Source organism: Mugil cephalus, chromosome 16 (genome assembly GCF_022458985.1).
Source record: "Mugil cephalus isolate CIBA_MC_2020 chromosome 16, CIBA_Mcephalus_1.1, whole genome shotgun sequence".
NCBI lineage: Eukaryota > Metazoa > Chordata > Actinopteri > Mugiliformes > Mugilidae > Mugil > Mugil cephalus.
In genome coordinates, this window is record NC_061785.1 from 10,615,925 (window position 1) to 10,638,626 (window position 22,702).

General features: G+C 41.7%; 1 protein-coding gene across 1 annotated transcript in view; it reads right to left on the reverse strand.

The window, feature by feature from the left end:
- Window positions 1-22,702, reverse strand: part of tanc2b (tetratricopeptide repeat, ankyrin repeat and coiled-coil containing 2b) — a 143,537-nt gene that overhangs the window by 71,538 nt on the left and 49,297 nt on the right.

Here is a 22,702-nt window from a genome sequence, read left to right on the forward strand (position 1 = left end):
CCATGGGGCATGATTGTGTGAGAACTGGGCCAGCCTGAGATTGACACTGATTGCGGAAAGGAGTGATCTGCAGAGGATTTCTCGGGGCACGCTACCCGACCTGAGCCACGTCCAGCGGGACGTGTCAAAGCAATAGCTGCACCGGAAAATCGTAAAATGTCGTCCAATCAAAGCACATCATCTCGGAGGTGATGCGTTGTAAAAAATTTAAAAAATAAATAAATAAAAGAGATTCATCATTTCTTTATTTGATTCTTTGCATGTGCAGACAAAACCACAGATCGTGCCGCTAACACCTCCATTACTCACCTGTTCGACACCAACAAAGCCAGCGAAAATAGCTTCTCACCTTGTATACCCGATGAGCCGTATCGCCTAGTAAAATCAATGCCGTGAAAATCAATACGGGCCTTGAAGATGACGTGCACGAGGCAATGAGCATAGCTCGCACAGTGAGGTGTGAAAACAGTGCATGCACATGCAAACGTGTTTAAAACGTGGTGCGCTGTGAGCGGAAGGCTCGATGAGATGCAGCAATGGATTTTTTGTAACAACTTATCGGTCACCAGACGAAGTTTTATCTGATGGGTTAGTAAACAAGGACATTAAAATATCTAATGACTACATTAGACTACGCCTGACTGCGGGCTTTTTTTTATTTATAAGGATACAGCAATGGCAGCAGCAGCAGCTATTGAAGACGACAAAATAAAGGCAATCTCGTTAAATTAGTCGCATGTAAATGGTTTGGTTAAGCAACGTCAAAATCAGAACCTTAATCAGACTCGCTTGTACACATCCATGTGCCCAGATCAGCCACAACATAAAAACCACCGACAGGAGAACTAAATAACATCGACCATTCTGGGACATTTCATGGCTACGGCCACCCCCATGCAGTTTAACACAGGCACGCACATGAAAAATGGTTTAGGAACAACTCAAAAAAGCATGAAAAACAGCACAAGGTCTCCAAGTTCACTAGATCCCACTGATCAAGTATCTGTGAGATGCACTGGAATAAGCCTGATCCATAGAGGCCCCTCCCCTCAACCCACAGGACCCCAGAAGACCCATGTCCATTCTCTGATGAGTCATAACTGTTTCGGAGGCATGAGGGAGACCTACATAATATAAGGCAGTTGATCATAATCAATTAAAAGCAGAGCTGTGCTCACGCTAGTGGCTAAAGTGTGGTAGGCTATAATTCATTTTTAATAGTGACAAACTGACATCTGACACTTGAGCGCCCAAGTTAACTTTTACCAGCACGGCAACCTTTTATCAACACCTGACACAAAAGCATGCAGCGTAACAGAAGCAATGTGTCTTTATGAGATTCGGATGCTAGCTCATGATCCGGCTGCAGAGGCAGAATTGAAAGGTAGCAGATATTAGACGCCTCATTAGCCAGTGTCATCCCGTATGACAAGACAGGGAAGGAAATTTAACAAGTGCTGGTATTTTATATCAGGAGAGTCATGGTGCTCGTTTACCGGATCAAAATGCCTGGGTTGGCGAAGAGGTCGGAAAAACAAGAGGTCTCAAGTCTGAATCATCATGCTGCAAATATTTTGCGGAGGTACTATTACATGTTTGTACAGTGAAACACAAGTAAAGATTGTGGTGCAGCGGGAGAGTTTGTGTTTTACTCAACAACAACAGAGTCCTGGACCTGGCCTGACATGAACCTAATTTCACCGACGAGGACTGTAAGTGATGCTGTTCTTATGTTGTCGTTCTAATGTTATTCTTCTCCAGGCTGAACGCTTCGGTGGCAATGAAACCACTTTTATTCCGGTTCAATTAAGTTCACCCGCTGTATGACAAATCTATGTCAAACCTTCAATTTAGAAATACTTTGTTCCTGCGGTTGTGGAAGAACTTGATGTAACACAAACAAATGCAGCTTTGCCTCTTTCTCTCCCCAACTGTTTCTTTTTAGCAATGGCAAACACATCTTTGTGTCTCTTTTAGGGGACACAGAAAGCCTTTACTCCTCTTTGCAGATTGCTCTCTTGTTACCAGTAATTGCAGCACAACGTCCCGCCACACAGATCAATGGCCTATTAAGCAGGGAACATGGAACGGACCCATGGCTGATAGAGGAAGGAGACATGTTTTCATTCCAGCCGACCGCAAAGAAAACAGTGGACATCATTCTAGTTCCTTACAGGATATATGTCAGCGGCTCACAAGATTTCAACTTGACAGAGCAAGACTGAGAATCTATGCTCCGTCACCATGTTCTACTCATCTGGAAAATCAAAGCTTTGCTCTTTCTGACGGTAAAAGACCATCTCCTAAAGAAGGGAAATAATGCAGGCGTTAGAAGACAGACAACTGGACCTGTAGAATTTCTTGAAGACGTTTCATCCGAGTAGCTTCTTTAGTTCTGAGAAACTGGTGGGAAGTTGAGGTTTAAATAGGAAAAGTCTGTGGGTAAAACCCATCAGAAACTTGCTGGACTTGTTTCTGTAATGGCTTCATTATAGCACCATTCATAGGGTAAATAGCGTAGGCACACAGTCCCCTTCCTTAGGTAAGTATTTAGCTGTTAAAGGAAATTAGTGGCACCAGTTTCTGGTTATTACAGAAACAAGTCAAGCAAGTTTCTGATGGATTTTACCCACAGACTTTTCCTATTTAAACCTCAAGCTCCCACCAGTCTGTCAAGCCCCTTTCACACTGGGCGAAAAACACGGTTTTCGACCCGGGTCGAGCAACCCAGCAACCGACCTGGGATTTTATTGGCTCGGCTCGGCTTCAACGTGAACAGGAATGCTGCGTTGATCCACTACTTTACACAATGACGCTGATGTACCTGCCTGTTACATTCTGATTTTGTCACTGGATAGCCTGTCAGACTGTGTCATTGTAGAAGCTCCAGGGCTGCGAGCAGCTCAAAAACAGAGCAAAGTTTTGGTCTACTCCCATAAGAACCAATCTCTGAAAGGCAGAGATTTTTGTCAATTTTTAAATTTCATGTTTATATACAGCTTGCACAGCTATATGGAACACTATCGATCAGTGCACTGGTAAGACCATGATATAACTGCTCTTCATCTGAGGAGAAGAGGAGATTCAACGGCAGATATCGGGCACTGTGCAGGACACAGTGATTTATTCAAATATCAGCAGCCTTGGAAAAGAGCGGGGGTTTGACCGGTCCATTCTTCAGGTCGTCAACACACTAAAAACGGTAAAAAAAAATACATAATGATAATGATGACATTGTCGAAACACGCAGCTCTCACAGTGGGAGGCCTGACCCGGGACTGTTGGCAATATGAAAGCACACCAAAGGCGGGTTGACCTGTGTCTGAAAATTCCATGTCAACTCTGGATTTTCGATGTTAAAGGGGTATCAAAACTGAAGAAGCTACTCGGATGAGTGGCAAAATGTCTTCAAGAAATTCTACAAGTCCAGTTGCTTTTCTTCAAACACCTTTGGATTACCATGACCTGGATGGCTGAAAACCTTCACAGACAAGAGAAATAATGGTACACACAATTTGTTGGCCACAGTTCTGTGTTAGGATGTCAAACAAGCAAGCCAATTTCGCACTTGGACAAAGACTCATTATGTGAGAAGTTGGGAGTGACATTTGATAGTGATCCCATGGAGCATGGCAGACACCTCAGCTATCATTACTGTCCAGGCTGACTTTGATGAACCTGCCGGTGTTCGTGGTTCAATGTGCTCCAAAATGAGGCTTCTTTCACAGGTACTGCTAGCGGGTGATTACTATAAATTGTGGTCTTTTAAGTTTGGCAACTAGAAGTGCTTAAAGCGGAGTATTTGACATAGAGATACATTTCGGGCTTGTTGGATGTCCACAAATTCCGCACGAGAGCAGCCAGAACAAATTTGAAATGGATTTGGTTATTTGTCCGTGGCCGATCAATCACATCACACACACAAAAAAAAGACAACCAATAGACCTGCCCCCAAAAAAAGTGAAATCAATGCCTGTCTTTCACTTGAGGGACCATACAAAATAACAATAGCCAACGACAAGGGAAGAGAAAGCAAAATTGCAACTGAGCCGTGTATCTGAGAAACACCCCGGATATAGGAGCCCAAAGAATTACGTCCTACAGCTCGATGACTTCAATCAGGGACAGCCCAGTAATTGTGTGTGGTTCATTCCTTTCCGCCTTACATCTTGTCTTTGCTTATTGTCTCCGTGGGGCCCTAATGCTGCTGAGCGGCCAACTCGTTGTCAATCCCAAGTTTCTCACCAGGAAGCAAGTGGTGCACTAATTAAACCGCAGTTACTCTTCGTGTCACAGCACATTTTTTCATCAAAATAAAAAGCACGGGCGCCATAAAATCTTGTTCAGCAGGTACTCCAACCTGTTTACCCATAACTGCTATTTTTAATGCACCAAACATAATCCAACATTCGGCATTAAAAATAATTGTGTGAGTTTGAGGCGATTAAATTAAATGGACACATTCTATCATCTCGGAATCACTTCCTTCTTGGGAGTGAAATGTTAAACTATATAACACCGCTATAAATCTGATGTAGAAACACAGGGATCGTGTGCGAGCTAGGATAATAAAACATCCTGACATCTATTTAGCACACAGCAGCCCACACACAAATAAAACCCACTGTGTATGCCATATATCACACAGAGCTATCTCGTGTGAGAAGACGTACTACGGGTAATTTTCCAAAATAGACTTAAAGTGTGTTAAAAAGAAAAGTTCAGAAAACTCTGTAAATGCCAAGAAGTGATTCAGCACTGTGTGATGTTTCCTGTAGAGAGCAATAATCCTTCCTGCCAAACTGCAACTGTTGATGTCGGCGGAGAAGATGCCGGGATGTGACTGCTAAAGTGCCTTGGAGCAGAGCAGTTAGATTGGCAGTCTTGAAGATTTTTCTTTTCAGCAAATGTCGCTTAATCCCCTGTCTATAGTTCAAACGAGTTAACAAAATGGTGACTGAGCCAAAGGCCCAGTGATAAAAGTACTGCAGTAGTAACATATTTGCATGATAAAGAACTGTGTCTGTGTGACTGAACACTACCTGCTGCTTAAGTTTCACTTTAAAAGCATTTAATAAAAGCTTACTTTTATTACGAAGTCGAAGTAATAAGTGATCTTATTACTAATGCTAATCATCAATTTCAAACAAGACAAGCAGATTAGTGAGATATCACACAACTAATGGAACAAGAATGGGCATCCACAGTGAGCTGTTAGGTGAACAGTTGCAGCCCATAGACCGTACTTATTTATTATTACTATTATTATTATTATTATTATTATTTATCTTTTATAACTCTCACAATCGCGATCGATTTACGGAGTGGTTGACATGGTAACTAGTAGTCACCATTATGTCACATCCTGTTTCTATAGTCTCAAATAACTAACTATAAAACAAAACTTATCCAAAAAAAATCTCACTTGAACGTGCATCAACATTACATTAACTACTTGAAATGACAGAAATCATGCTTGAAAAACTAACAGTGTTTTAGTTTGGCCCAAGTCCCATCCACTAACATGGAGGGGGCGGAGATTAGGAGCTATACTGCAGCCAGCCACCAGGGGGAGCTCTACTTGCTTTGGCTTCACTTTTGAGGAGCAGTTACACCTTTACCCTATGACCTATGCAGACCGACAGGCTGCCTACCTCCAACATCTCAGAGAAGTAACCAACTCATTTCTTTGAGCAGATTCACGCCGTGTGCCGCATCAAAATCAGAGCACGGTTTGTCACAGAATGAAGAAAAAAAAGCCATTTGTTGTCCGACTTCTTTATCGAAACAATTGTTCATTTTATTGCCGACGTATTGTACATCTCAGCACCTCGCCATCTGTAACTACAGGTGCAGTCAAATCAGTCAGGGCTGAAATGTATGAGATTGCCACTTTAAACAAGATGGCCAAATGGTATTATATTTGCTGTATATTTAAACTGTAGCGCCTATCTGCCTATTGGTATTCAAAGTGCTCTAAAGCCACTATTCACTCACTTATACACACAAACGCACACACCAGTGCCTAACACTGGGAGCAGTGTCTTGCTCAAGGATGCCATCGCTCTGTTTTGTGGACAACACGCTCCACCTACTGAGCCACAGATGTCAATTTACATAATTCAAATGGAAACTCGCATGTCAGCAGCTGGACTGTGCAAACATTTTGGGATTTTTGCTGGATAAATCACTTGAGTGGTTATTAAAATTGCTGCGTATTAGGTCTGCGCCAATCAACAAAACATAATTAACTTTTTTTTTTAGTTTAAAAATGGCATAAGTAGGAAACATCTTGTTGCCAGGCACTCATTTTGGACATCATTACTAAACCAGTCATGTTGTCAGTCATTTAATTAAAGTAATCAATTAAGTATCAAATTATTTCCAGCCAAACGGGAAGAAAGGTCTGCGGATCTGAGGCGAACTCTCCTCAGGTTAGACTTTCATTTAAACGGGATTAAATCAGATACACAACAAAGTCGAGCATCTTAATGAATCACGGTACCACACAGTGAGCCGTGTGAGTGCTCAGTCGTGAAGTTGGCAGACATCTTCATTAGCATCAGTGAAAGCTAATGCAAAAATTCATGCAAAGGATAAAACACACACACACAATGTCTGTCAGAGAGCCTGTCAAGTGTCTCCTCTCCACCGCTGCACTGAGCCAATCCTGGTCTACCACAGGAAGAGGACCGTTCTGAAATCCTGCCAATGTAAAACAATAGAGAACCACCTTATCCAAACCACATCGTACACACTTAACTGTATATCCATACAGCCAGGGAGTTATAACGAGATTAAAACAAAACATATTCCTTGCACGGGATTTCAACAATGAGAAAATCATGTGTCATGTGTTTAACTCTTATGTATGAATTTCATATCTTACCACAGATTCCATACCTGAAAAAGCCCATGAGAGATCTGCGGCGTAACCTAAGCTCTGTTTGGTCTGTAACATGAACTAGGGTGGAAGCCCACTTCTGGTCTGGAATCAGCTACTCAGACATTTGTCTTGGCAAATCAAGGATGAAAACAGGGTGGTGGTGATGGAAACGCAGCAGGTCCACAAAACCAGAGGAAGAGGAAAAACACACAAATAATACAAGAGCAGCAGATACTGTAGCACCTTTGGACTTCTGTCTATTTCAATGTCAGAAACAAATGTACAACAAATGAGTTCAAAGACACTATAAAGCTGCATCGAGTACAAGCTATTTGAGAAAAATTATAAAAAAAATAATGGCTTTCTGTATTTTCCCTATATGAAGATTTGCTGATTTTCTACCATAGATTGTAAATGTACTATTTAAATAAAAGGCCTCTGGAAAAAATAGAGTTTATTCACATATATTTGAATCAAGAAAATAATTCTAAATTTGAAATCTGACCTAAAAACACACTCATATCTTCATGAGCAGATCTCTAGTTTAAGCAGCAGACAGTTCAGGTGGACACATAAGCGACTGCTACTAAAGCGGCGCCGCTCAACATCTCAACCAGCGAAACAAATGGAGGGCTGAGAGTGAGCTGCACGGAGCTGTTTGTCACCGGCTGTATTACCTGCAGTGACAGGGCAAAAGACAATCCTGTCAACCCTTAAGCAGCCTTATATTGGGCGAGAACAAACCGCACCAGTTATGAAGACTCCCAGTAGAGGGAAGATAGCGTTACGGACCTCTGCCGTTGTGAGTCTGAGGGGACTGTATAATGCAGGAGGAGCAGTTTCACGAGCAGTTCTTCAGGATGATGCCCATATGAGCTCTGATTTAATGTGTGTGCATCCTACTCTTTTTTTTTTTTCCAAGCAGCAAGAAAAAAAAAAACAAGTCAGTCAGCATGCGAGCACAGAAACTGGTGTACTGTGTGGGTAGCAGACACTTCTGAATGTTGCTAATGCCTGCTGCCTGCCGAAGAGAATATTGCAGCAAAACCCAAATTTTAAAACACACCAGTGACACAGGCTCAATCCTTAGAGCACAAAATGTAACTCAGCAGAGACACATTTCTCATACCGGGCTCAGTGCTTTTTTCATATGCACTGAACGACTTGTTTCGACCATCTAGGGCTAATGGAAAAGAGAGTATTGTGTACACTACGGCATAGGAAGGACAATTTTATTAGATGGGTACGGTGGCCGACAAGGCCCAAACGGACGGCAACGACCCAATACGTCTCAGTTCGAGAAAACAGCTTCCACATAACAGCTGGCTGAACTACTGTGCGGGAAAATACAGCGTCCATGGTTTGCAGAGCGTTTCATGGTTTGCATCGTTTCTCTATTTGCAGCGCGTTTCATGATGATGCATCTGTCTTTGGTTTTTGCAGCATGTTTTTCTGTTTGCACCATGTTCCTCTTTTTGTACCTCGTTTAGACTCGTGTTTGAGTTTATGATTTTGCATCTTTTTTGTACTTGAAACTGTTTTCTAGAACTGAGAGACATATTGGGTTGTTTGCCGTCCGTTTGGCCCTTGTCGGCCACCGTAGATGGGACTATTTAAAAGATGTCAAATAATATGCGACTATAATGTGTCCTGATTAGTACACCTGTATTATAGGAAAAAGTGCTAATATGTAGTTAATAACAAGATTTCATGTAGCATTTCAGCTATTTATCATATTTTCTCGAATGAGCACTGAAACAAATAAAATAAGTATTTGTCTCAGTGACAAAAGTGCAACATCTGTTTAATGTGGCAAAGAGTATTTAATCCCTCAGATAACAACACTGTAGATAATGCAAATTTTTATTGTTTACCTGACCCATTTGTTGTTCCTGTGTATCGGTTCACTCGCCGAGAGCTAACTGTAAATCACTGGTGTCCTTCAATTTACCAAGGTACAGCAATAAAGAATACATCCTAGTCATGCCCTAAGCACTACAGGGGTATCTGTCTTTGTCCTGAAGTTACAAAACTGCTGATTACCTGCGGGCTATGACAAATTCTACACGTCTCTTTTGAGCTTTACAACTGCAGTTGCTGTTCCCTTTTTAAAACCTCACCTAGCTACAGTAATACACGACATATATACTCAGAGTTTAGTGAACCAGGAAAATAAACCAGCACTACACGCAAATGTCAATCTACGCAACTCTAGTGCGCCAGCATTTTTAGTTATTTTGACTTCAGTGGTGGTGGTCAGTTAATTGTTCCTGAATTCCTTACACAAAAATCGTTCATTTATTTTCTGTAACCACCTGGAAGCTGGAGCCTATCCCAGCCGTCCGTCAATGGGCGAGAGGCGGTGTACACCGTGGACAGTCTATCGCAGCCTAACGAGCAGAGAGAATCCACACAGACACAGTGTGTTTACTTGAACAGCTCAATCATATTCCCTTTTCCCAATTTACATGCAACGGAAAAAATCAAATAACTGACGGGAACATGTCCTCCTCCACACTAGGTGGCGATATGTGTCTTTTCAGCGTGTTAATACGGCCCCCTTTATGGTTGACCTATTACGTCATACAGTAAACAACCGGAATCTTATGCGGCAGACCGGCATTTCAAACAACAACCATATGGACAACAGCACAGATTTTTTTATCTCGTACGTAATACAGCACAATGAATATGCTTTTACAGTGATGTTGCTGATGTTATTGCCCCCAGGCTGATTTACGTCTATTATTCACTCCATTTTAGCTGAGTTTTAAGTCTCCACCGACTGCTGAGGGAAACATCGGTACAGTGTTTTTCTAAAACTGAAAAAACAGCTGACTGCTGGGGCCAAAAGCAATGCTATGATAAGGAACAGAAACAGAAACTAGACGGCTAATCAATCAACTGAAACACACCATAAAGCAGTGGAAAGCCATAAAGGGGCAGATTATAGATGAGAAAATAATATTATAACATATTTAACAATGTCTCTTTTAAATAGCTTTATGACTCACTATTGAACACCTTGCATATCAATATTCTTACCATTAGCAAAATGTTATTAGGTAAAAAATGTGAATCTTTAATATAAAAGTGGAAAAAAATGTTATTTTATATCATCATCAGATTTTAGGGATGTACAAGCTAGTGTGTTTTGCCTCTATGGTGGCGTGCTTGGCCCAAGTGTGACCTGTAATCCACTCCAACAAAGCAAAAACTGTTTCCTTGGCTGCAAACACTGCTTGACCTCCTGCCACCCCACAGAAAAGCCCAGAGCCTGTGACCCTGGCCACTGAGGTATAACTGGAGGACAGCAAACAGCACGGCGGTGGCGCTCGGCCAGAGAGGTGACGCATATGTGAGTGGCTGAGTGCGTCAGGCTCAGGCTGACAGCAACCACGACTCAGCAGTGTCCTGGACGCATGGAGGTGTTATGATGGAGGAAGCAGAGAGAGAGATAGGGAATGTGTATGAGTGTAACTGAGAGGGTATAAAAAAAAAAAAAAGAGAAAGAAAAGAGCGATATGGCCCGACTCCCACACTGCCATCCGATGCTGAGAAAAGCTGTGTCGCAGCACCGAGTGGGTGGGCTTCATTTAGAAAAAAATAAATAAAATAAAAATAAAAAGCTAGTGAATAAGAGCCTGGGTAAAAAAAAAAAGAAGAAGAAGAGAGCGAGGGAGAGAGGCTGCATCAAGCATCTCCTACCTTCAGTCTGACACACCACTGGGGTTACATCACAGAGAGCAGAAGAGAAAAGCAAGCAGCAAAAATAACCAAACGGAAATGGAAGTGTTATAAGGATTTTTTTTTTTGCTTTGGCTGTTTTGAGGCTCGGAGCGAGAGAATGAGGATGAGCAGAGAAATGAAAAGCAAGGAATGGCTTCTGGTCTGCCTTGAGGCGTTACAATGAAAAATGATGCTGTGGTTTCGATTCATTTTTAATCCCTGATAATCACACACGGAGGGAGCACAAAAATACGATGAAGTGGGTATCCCACCTGAACCATCGGCCGCTTCTTGTCTTTCTCTGGTCTCTCCGACACTAATACTATATTAAGAAAACTTAACAGTTGTTTCTTATTTAATTTTTAACTGTATTTGAATAATAACAGGTTGAGGTCAATTATTTTTTCACTCAGTCGGCAACAAAAACAAAGCAATATCATCATTAGCAGCACAATGCCCAAAGCAATTACTTGACAGACAGTTCAGAAACAAGCTCATACTGCCAGTGAAAAAGAAACAAGTTCAATGGAAGCCAACAATATGAAGCTACAGGCAAAACGTGATGTTGCCTGCCTGCTACAAATCAAAGTTGACAATGTCAACGCCGCTTGTGGTGTGAACGTAGCGTGACCGTAGCATAGCGTCAACCGGTTTCTCCACTGCAACGCCTCTGGGGTGGATTCTTTCTTCTTTCTTTGCCACCAAACTAAATACTGGACTGAATGTTTAGGTAACACATATTCTTAATGCTTATTCTTAAAATATAGCTGTGAAAAGGGAGCAACAGAAAACATTTGCAATTCTCCATCCATTAAAGAGAAGCACGGACCATTTCATACAACTCATTAGCGCAGCTTGTGATGCGCCATTGTTGTAAAAGTGTTTTTGAGTACAGTTTTAGCTAATTTCAAAATCTAAAACACAAGCGGACCTACTGTAACATAAGCTGTAAACATTAGCGTGTTCAGCTGACTCGCTTACAGCAGTTGTCCAGGAATGCTATTAGCATTTACGCTAGTTTTAGCCACTGGTATTTACTGGTATTGTATACATTCTACTGTATTTTTCACAAAGTGCAAATAATTTCTGTTTAGCAAACAGCATTCTGTAGATTTATTTTCTATTGACAGATCAGCCAATTTTTTGAGCTACAAGTTAAATAAATATGCGTGGACCATGACTTGTTGAAACGTTTCACTGCAGTGCTGCGTTCAAGGCAGAGCAGCATCACCTCGTGTTCCTTTTGACCTTTGTTTGCAGTGTGTGTGACTCCTGCTAAGGTTGCAGATGCCACTCCGCAGCGATGAAGAGTGTTTAATGAGAAAATCTCGGGATCCTGATGAGTTCACACAGAGCGGCTGAGGATAGAGGCTCCTGCTGCTGTCAGTGCTTGTTCATTAGGGCGGAAGATATTTACTGCCTTTCAAATTACTTCCTCGGTGAATGACGGCTATTACCGTACAGCAGATTAAAGAGGGATACTGCTAAATTTGATGTGCATTCTTGGTGTGTAGGGAGCCTCTGTGCATTGGGGGGATTTGCAAGCTTCACAGTGAAAGCAGAAATGTGCAAAGAGAAGTTTGTAACACACCGTAATCTCGACTTCGCCAGCTCCACGGCAAATAAAGTACTTCTCAGGTACAATCAAGAATGGTACAAAAATGACACTCAAGGGATTCAAAGAAAGTTTGCTCCAAAAGCCCTGTTCGCACAGGATTAGTTTTACCCGAGAATGTCCTGTGATTCAAATATTATCCCCTTATGTCTGTGTTTCATGTGGCGCATTCACACGGGATGAACAAACTCTGTGTTTTACTCAAATTTACTTCCCATTGTTGTGGCTCTGCTACTTTCCGCCTCACTCCACTGTGCGTCAGAGACAGTTTTAATTTGTTTCCTAATTATAATGGATGATAAAAATATATTTTTGATACTATTCATCCCGGGGAAAGAATTACCAAGAACCTGACGGTATTTAAATCAGCTCCACCTTTGAAGATGAACACATTAATGACTGATTTAATGCAGGGTTCTTCAACGTCTTTCAGGCCAAGGACCCCCAAGCTGATGGGGAGATTAAGTAGGGGACCCCCTACCTACTATATACATATATATATATATATACATATTGATATATATATATATATATATATATATATATATATATATATATATATGTCTAATCAACCAAAGATTTTGCGGCCTCCCTGCAGTGCCTCTGCGCGGTTTCATCTGTCTAAAGGGTTGAACAGGTCAGCGGCATCTTGACTATTCCAAACTTTTTTTATTATAGCATATAATTCATTATTCTTAAGTGACAAGAGGCACAAAAAGCTGCAAATCAACAAAAGTTGTGAAAGAGTAAAAACTCACAACTAAATCACAGAGATGTCAATTCACACATTACTATTATCAGAGGACCTTTGTGTTACAAGAATTATGGTAGGTAATTTGTGGTATAATTTTTACGTTACAAATCATGGAAATGGACGATTCGCACAGGATTAAGATCGCAGAGGTCCTCCATTATTATTAGACATTACCAGTCCCCAGGAAAAACTGTACGAATAAGACTAATGACTGAAAATGTAATGGAGAAACTGTATCAGTACATAGTGAAGCATTTGTTTGCCCGGTTATTTCTTTATTTCTCTCTGCCTTTCATAAAGGCTATCACATCTCAAATACAAATGGGGTATCTCAAAAATTCGACACCGCGTTAAAATGCGACTTTGGCTAAAAACACAACGAAGATTAATAAGCTTAATGAAATTCAGATTAAAATCCTCTCTGGCGGAGTCATGCAGAAGTCATTTTGCATGGACCGTCCACAGGCTGCATGACTCATCACTTTGTTGAGTGGACATTTGGTGATATTCATTTTGAAGAGCCGTAACCCTGAAATGAGTCACGCTCTAATAGAATTCCATCTAATTCAAGGACACTGTATGCTAGCGTCACAGAGGCACTTCTGAAATTATAAAAAGAAGAACAACAATATCTCTTTTATGGAATGGAAACCACTCCAAATAACAGAATGCCGCATGTTTCTATTTATATCATGATTTAATGCTTGGTACCCTTTTATGTGGGCCGCAGAGTGCACCTCGCCTTGTCGTACACCAGCTAAACAAACAACAATTTTAAAAAAGTCACTGGAAAAAAAAACGCATGAAGTTGTTTGATGAAAAGACGAATTAACAATCATCTCATTTCTTTACTCCTTCCTAGTGGAGCGAAACTCTTTTTTAAACCTGCAAGGGGGCAACAATTAAGTAGAGGAAGTGAAAGGGAGCTAAAGCATGGAGGACGGAAGGACAGAGGTGAAAAAGATAGAAGACACAAGTCCGTCCTTGCCACTGCCCGCGCCCTCTTCCTTTGCGAGCCGTTATTCTCACGCTCGCCCACAGCGTTGCAATAATTCACTCTGTTCTCTGCGTCATTGGCGCGACAGAAGAAGGGGAAAGAAAAAAAAAAAAACCTACACACGCAGATTAAACCTGAACACCACAACTACAACTGCAACTGAGATGGGTGTAACAACTGGAAACAACCAGGGCTGAATAATGAAACACGCATTAAATATAAAACAGACCGGGGGATTGTAGAGTCTACCATAGCTGTAGCTGACACCAACACTTACACATGGTGAGGAGAAAGTAGGCTACTATGTGGCTGGGGGTCTTTTATCATTAACATGACAGCTACAACCTATAATACAGCATGTGTGCTTTATTTAGAAGTGTTCAAACATATGCACACATCCTACCCGGCTTCGCTCGTTCCATTGAGCGCTACTAAATGAAACTAAACAACAAAACTGTTCTATTGTGAGAGTTTAAAGTGACACTGATTCATATAGAGATTCATCTCTATGTCGTTTTGCTGCAAAACAGATGGAAAAAACTAAACAAGATAACGCCACAAACTCCAGGATATGGGTCAGTGTGCGTCTGCGCGTGAGGGAGAGACAAGTATTGTTTGTGACAGAATCAGAGTGCTGGTCCGACATCAATTTTTTATGCGTTGCTTTTAGCCGGGGCACCTGATACTGTTTGGGTGCAGGTCCCATTGCTCGGCACTAATCTGGCTCTATCTGGGCTGGTAGTTTTTGAGGTTGATTTGGTCAGATGTTTGGATTATTTTGCTCTAACTTGTTATTATCATTTGCTCCTAATCCAGTCGGTCTTTAAAATGTGACCACAGTTTACTAGATTCAAAGGCAAGGTCTCAAATTATCAAGTTAGCAAGTTATGATATGAAAAGAGACAATAGCTGAAAAATCTTAACATTTAAGGAGCTGGAAGACGACCTTTTTTTGGGTATAGTTTGAAAAACAACTGAACAAATAATGGATTATCATGGCTTGACGTTGCTGTTATCAACCAGAACTGGTAAAAATGGTTTGAGAAGAAATTAGTGGTTCTTAAGCTTGCAACTAACAAAGAAATGTGTTCTCTCTTGTTCTTCACACATCATCCGGGAAGACAACTGGCAATTATTCTGTGAAAGTAGGCGTGGCTAATTCAGAAACGTAAATGTTGTCATTCCCGCCCTTGTTCTGCTGGTCGAGGTGGAGAGAAAATATGAAAACCTGTATTTTACATCTTGTAAGGCAGCAATGCTCAACACGCCGAAGTAGTGCAGGAAGATGGTGTGCAATTGAAAAAAAATGTTTCAGATGTTAGTCTTTCATTTATCTGTTGAACCTCCAGAATGAACAACAAGGCAAACTTTCATCTTCTTCTTCTTTTTTTACTTCTTATTGCAACATGCCCTCAGTTCAGCGATACATGCACAACAACAACTCAAGACTACCTTCTCTGTTAAAGGGACAGTGCTATTTGTCTAAAGGTATCTATCTATCTATCTATCTATCTATCTATCTATCTATCTATCTATCTATCTATCTATCTATCTATCTATCTATCTATCTATCTATCTATCTATCTATCGTATGTACGTACGTCGTATCTGTGCTTTTGTCCTCTACCAGAGACCTGGGAGTTTGAGGGTTCTTCGCAGTGTCTTAGCTGTTTCTAGGACTGCTCTCTTCTGGACTTCAGGTGTTCTTCCCTTGGTTCTGTTGGAGCCACTCTCCCAGTTTGGGGGTCACTGTGGTGCTCCTACTACCACGGGGACAACGCTCGCCTCAACCTTCTACATCCATTCCAGTTGCTCTTTCAACCCTTGATACTTCTCATGTTCCTTCTTTCTGGTGTTGGTGTCAGCTTGTATCTATCACATATATCACAAAAAGCCTCTTCTGCTCTTTGTCCACCACCACTACGTCCGCCTGGTTAGCCAGGACCTGTTTATCAGTCTGGAACCTGAAGTCTCAAAGAACCTTGTCCCTGTTGTTCTCAACCACCTTCTGCAGTGCGGCCCATTGGGACTTGGGTACTTCTATTCCATACTGGGTACAGATGTTCCTGTACACTATCCCAGCCACTTGGTTGTGCCTCTCCATGTACGCTGATCCGGTTAGCATCTTACACCCTGCTACTATGTGTTGGACGGTCTCAGGGGCACCTTTGCACAGTCTGGACCTTGGATCTGATCTGCTCTGGTAGATCTTGGCCCCTATGGCTCTTGTACCAGAGGATACTGTGTGCTGTTCTAGGAATTCAATATGTATAAATGACCTGACCTGAAATGTCTGATTATTGGTAATTCACATAGATGCTTAGGAAACTATAAAGCAGGAGAAACGTTACATGTTGGTGTCATTTAATCTCTGTACTATTTTTGGATAATTAATTAATTATGGCATCTTCAAGTAGTTTGTTCTGTCTGACCAAGTGGCAAAATTTCCAGGAGACTTGGTTTGATTTAGTAACGTGCAGAAAATATTAGCATTTCTATTTAATAATTAACTTCCAAAGTCAAAACTGTTGGCGGTAACAAAATTATACGTTTATCACCGCTAGTGGGGATGAAAGTGCAACACGTGAGACTGCATATGCGTGGCACAATCGTACCGTCAAACCTGATGAATTCATCCGCAGGCCTGATAAATTCTGCCCTTCCAGCAAGTGTCAAGAGGAGTTACAGCTAATGAGAGTGGCAGACACGGCTACAGACCAGAGAGAAAGACGCAGAGAGAGGGACCAGATAGTGAGACATGAAAGAACAGACACAGACAGACTGTAGTTTTCGATAAATGCCAGAGACGGTCGGCGACGCGCATATGGACACACAGCTGGCGTCGGTTCAGTCCACGTCTTGTTGTGGTGTTCCCCGCGAAATTCAGCACTTGTGAAGTGAAGCAGAGCGATGCCGCCATTCGCTTATGCTATGTTGTGTTCTTCTTGCCGTCCTTATCGCCGCGCTGCAAAGCAACACAATATCCCTCTGTATGCCCAGCTAGCGATGGTACTTCCTGCTATTCAAAGGCACATGGCGTTCAGCTGCAATAATGAGCCCATCCGCATCAAGAGGCACAATGAAAGGCCAGTTTCCCGACCGGCGAAAACAACAGGATGCCGCAGCAGAAAGGGTGAGGGCATGATAAGTCCTGTGTGGCATCAGAAATTTAAATGGGCCACCACTGTGTTATTCTATATTTCACACGAGCAAATTATGCAAAATCCAGCAGGCCGTTCTGTTCGTGAAGGAAAAATACAGTTAAAAGAAAAAAAAAGAAAAAGGATCAAAGATGGCAAATGTCAGCACCTGTATTAACGTGCATATTAAACGGATGATGAATAGGTGGAATGAGTGCGACTTGACAAAAAGGAGGGTGCACTCAACCGGAAGGAATGAAAAGAACAGCAGCAGGGCGGACGTAAAAAAGGAGCGTTGAAAATGAAAATGTTGGACTGATGAAATCAAGAAGGAGGGACAGAAGTTGCGGTGATGAAAGGGAGAGGGCGACGATGAGGAGGGAAATTGCTTTAGGGCACCTTTAAGGCGGCGAGGTGGACGTGTTTGGTTATGAGATGATGTGGATAAATGGAGACAGAAGGAAAAAAAAGGAGGGCGGTGGGTGGGTGGAAGAGAGGGATGAAGTGGCGGAGACTTATTAGCCTACGCAGGGCTGGTACATCAAGTCTTCTTCCCTTGCTGTACTCTTTTATCTCCCTCTCTTCTCTCTCCTTTTGTTCTCCAGAAATATCTGAGTGGGTGGGAGAAGAGAGTGTGTGTGAGAAAGGAGGAGAGAGTTCCAGTAAGTGAAGTGATGACAGAGTGAGGGGGAGAGAAAAGCAACGAGAGTGACAGAGGAAGTCGATGACTAGCGAGCGAGGCTAGCGTCGTTTCAGGATGTTCAATACGATGCCCATAGTGCTTAAAGGAAAACACATCTTTCTAAATAAACCAATTATTATCAACCGCTCCTCTTTCTCTGCAGAATTTTACGGGAGAAATCTCCCACTGACGACAGGAGAAATCAAAACAGTTTTTGCCGAAACGTTTGGCTAATTAAGATTCAGAGAAAAACGAGCAGCTTGGCGCTAAATCGCACAGCAAAGGTCACGTATTTAATGAGAGAGAGGACAGTTTTAAAGGTACAGTGGTAGCGAGGAACTGGGCAATTATTATCCAAAGTGTCCAGCGTAAACATCCATCACGGTAGAGATTATTTGACAAGTCGACTTATTGATTTAGCGGAATTTATCTGGCAAGGCCTTTCACAAACGTGTCCAAATCCAGCATCTTATTTGTGAAGATCTCATGTCTTATGAGATTTAACGTTTCATTACCACATTTCTGGAGACGAAAACAAAAAACCCAATCTGTGCTTGGATCTTCAAGCTCCAAACTTCAAATGTCCGTGCTTTCTCATTCAATAAGGAGTTCTCAATAAGGAGAACAGCGGCGGGTTTCACATTCGGTATTACCTCAACGTAAAGTAAACAGGATCACATGATTAAACTTTTGGCTTGTTTGCAACCTGACTGATGGTCTCAGTGTTACCCCTAATGAGCATGACTAACTTGATGATTGCAATGTCAACATAACTGATTGAATTCGTGGTCAAAGCTACAAAAAAAAAACATGGAGGCTGTAATCAGCTGAAGACATCTGGTGCAAAATGATTAAAGTAGGAGCACAGATTGGAAGACAAATGCCGTGATGCGCTTACAGTGAGGCCGAAAACGCACCAAGTTCATTATGTGCCCATGTGAAGATATTCTAGAGTCACGTACTAAAACGCAGCTACATGAAAGTTACGGTATTCAGAACTTGTCTTAAAATAACTGTTTATTCAAGTCTGTTTTCATTTTGAAGGCTCAAGTGTACTGCACCGTCTCTTATTTTGACAAACCAATTTTAGTCAGTGGTCGAGGAAAAATGACAGAATTACTTTTATGTTTTACTCAGTTTGGCAGCACCACAAAATACATCCTCTGAAACGATCACACAGTCAGATTACCACCTTTCTGACATGGTTTCAACACAAACTGAACATTACTAAGGTGGATTTAGTAATGTTAAATTAGAATGCATTCATTTAGACTAGTTAATCTGTGTATCTTCACTTCACTGTCAGCACCGAAACCAAAATAATGTCCTTATATGCTATGCTTTTTTAGGAAATACCATATTTTTATAAACAGAATTCTATAATAAACGTAGCCAAACTCCCTCTGTTTCAAATGCAATCTAAACACAAATAGCTAGGGGTGGCAAAAAATATCGATATAGCAATATATCGCGATATTTTTTCTTCTGATAAAATATCGATTTTGAATGTTTTAATAACGATTTTAAAAGAAAAAGAAAAAAATCCTGTTTTGGGCTGATCGTGAACGACTTTCGGACCACTTTTTCTATTCAAGTGCAATAAATTGGAAATATATCATTTGGATTATTATTGTTTTTTGACTCAGTTTGTCCAATGAATTATCACTGTCATCTGATGTACATATATACAATGTGTATTTTAAGATGCACTTAAAATTTCCAGAGGAACTATGTAGAATAGTGCAATATATCGCAATATCATAATATCGCAATAATATATCGTATCATGTCTCAAGTAGTGATACGTATCATATCATGAAGTCCTTGCCAATACCCATACCTACAAATAGCCACAGAAGGATTCATCTAGCAAATGAATAATTGCACAAAGATGGATTTATCTAATGACTTTGGGGTTTCACGCCCAATTCTTAAAGAAGGTTGGATGAAATAATGATGCATGGGTGAAAACAGAGAGCATGAACATGAATTTGAGGTCACCATTCCAAACAGCAGGCAGAGACATTCAGTGTTATTAATAAACCTGAAGACATAAAGGGTGACAGATGAGGACCTAAAAAAACACATTAAGACCCACTTGATCATCCATTTCTGCCTCTCATGCAATTCAGCCTCTTAATGGACATCCATCAGAAGCCACGGCCTCTTCCGTTCTCCCGCTCTCCATTTATTTTTTATCCGACACACTGACCACGCTTAAGGTGTGGCACGACGCTGCCAAGATACTGATTGATATGAAAGCCACGGGTCAAGGTGACACGAAGCACAGCGGCCACACGGCAGAGCAAACAAATCAGTTCCAGTGTGGGTCTGACACTTGCTGCTGACACCTTCAAAAAAATAAAAAATAAAACACAAAAAAAAAAACAGACACGCCACACTTCCCTTAAATCACACACTTGAACCCTTCACCTCTGAAAGTACACACGCTGAAACGCCTACACAGTGTCTCACAGAGATCACGAGCTGCTCAGACTTGCACAGTCCAACAACGAGAATCCTGAGAAACAATTGACAGCTCATGAAAAATACCTCCTTTCCACCACTCCCCACATTCAGAACTGAATTGAGAAATCCCCCACATCCTTGCATCACATCCACCCGTCCAACCCGTCCCCCCCACCCCTCCACCACCGATTCATCCGGCTCACCTTTGTCAGTCGAGCGCCCGTCTGCCTAGGCAATAAAAATCCTGCACCATAGTAAGAGAGATCCTAAACCAAAAGAGGTGATTGTAGGGGCACGGAGAGGAGAAGAAGAAAAAAAGAAAAACAACAACGCGGGGTGAGGAGGCAGAGAGGAGAGGACAAAAGATAGAGGGAGGGAATGAAAAGGAGGTAAAGAAGAGCCCAGACAGGCAGAGAGCTCTCCACGATGTGAGCAGCGAGAGAGAGAGAGAGAGCGAGCGCCAGGTGTCAGTATGCATACACTCACACACACACACACATACACACACACAGACACGCATACACACACACAAACCCAAGCAGACAGGCAACTCTCTCTCGCTCTCCTTCTCTCCTCCTCCTCCTCATCCTCCTCCTCCTCCTCCTCCTCCTCTCACTCTCTGGCAGCAATAACTCTCTCTCTCATCCTCCACTGAAGAATTCCTTAACTCTTTCCAAGCCAGTTATCTCCAAAACCAACTGTCTTTCTCTAAATGTTTAATTAATATCATTAGAAGGAGTGCGTCTCGGCCACGTTGCAATTTGGTACACGTGTCGACGATCGTGTGTCCACTAGGGGGCGGTAAACAATCCGTAAAACGATGTTAGCAAATAGCCGCCAATTAATGCGTCACATGAACTCGTGAGGGAAATATCTGACGGTAGCTGCTAAATTCAACACTATTTTAGCAAATTCATCACTAACACTTTCTGTCTGCAGGTTTTTTCTTTTCTTTAGTGTGTGTCTCTGTGTTAGCCCTGCAATAGACTAGCGACCTGTCCGGGGTGTAAACACTGTCTGTATATACTATGGACAAACCTGTGACATCACCCATTGGATTCTGAACCCCGCAAATGAAACCTGTAGTGGGCGGGGCCAGCGGTCGCCATGTTGGATCAGCTTTACTCCGCCCACACTCGGATATTCCAAATATGGACATAGGTGGTCATGTCAGACGTTGAGACCCGTCCACCCAACTCTCCGCTACCTGTTCGCTCACGCTACCACCCGTCACTCATAGCAAAATTGTTTTTTGTACCAAGCTGTAAACATGGGGGTCTATGGGGATTTGTTTCCTTTTGGAGCCTCAAGTGGCCACTTGATGAACTGCAGTTTTTTGCACTTCCACATGGGCTTCATCGCTCAGACCCGGAGGTTGACGCTTGGATGTACCCTGCCTCTTGCGCTACGACAGCTGGGATAGGCTCTAGTCCCCCGCAACCCTCCTGAGGACAAGTGGTTACAGAAACTAAATAAATGAATGAATGGTGTTGATCATGGCTTCTTGGCAAAAAAAACATGCTAGGAGACCCCTGAGAGTCAACCACAGTGATCAAGTTGCCGTAAAGTAAAAGATACGATGAAACGTGCAAAAAACTTACAATGACTGTTAATGGATTTGTAAGTTAGTGTTTTTGACTTCCTGTTTACGATAAATTGGCTACTATGTTTGCTGTGCCGTATATAAAAGTATATTTTAGCTTCAAAACTACAGCTATTTTAGATTTTGTGTCTACAAGTTAAGATCATCCCTTTGTGGCTTTTATTTATTTATTATTTTGGACAGTGAATCAATTTGCAGTCTTGCAGGGAGTAATGAAGCAATGAAGCCACAGTGAGCTGTTAGATGAAGAGCTGCGATAACCAACCCCCTTTAGCAATATCGTTTGATGACTCAGGACAGGTGCAGCACATACTCAGATTACAGCTACATACAGAATGATGGGAAAAGGACCTTTTACCAGAATTCTGTCGCCACCATCAAATGCAGGTGTTGCCAAATTGCTCAGATCGAAAATTAAACATTGTCTGCTTATGTTACATGGAATTATCACAACAGAATTCCAATATTAGCCAGAAAACCCTTGTTAATGCATTTTTATTAAAATCTGAAATGTAGACATAATTCATGCCTTAGCAGTGCTTTGAATGACTGCATGGCAAGCGACTATATATTAAAAAAAGGCTTTATCTGTATCAGAAAGGTATTTCAAAAGATGAGTCTATGCTCCATTGTATGTAGATTCTCCTGAGTTCACATTTGATACATCATATCTCAAATTGGGTCTTTGCTCGATCATATTTTAGTTGCACAGAAGACAGTACTTCAAGTTTACAAGCAGAAAAAAACATCGATATCAATATGATGAAATTTTAAACGCTCCGATATCACAGAGACACAATACACCAGCGTCAATATGGGAGTAGTGG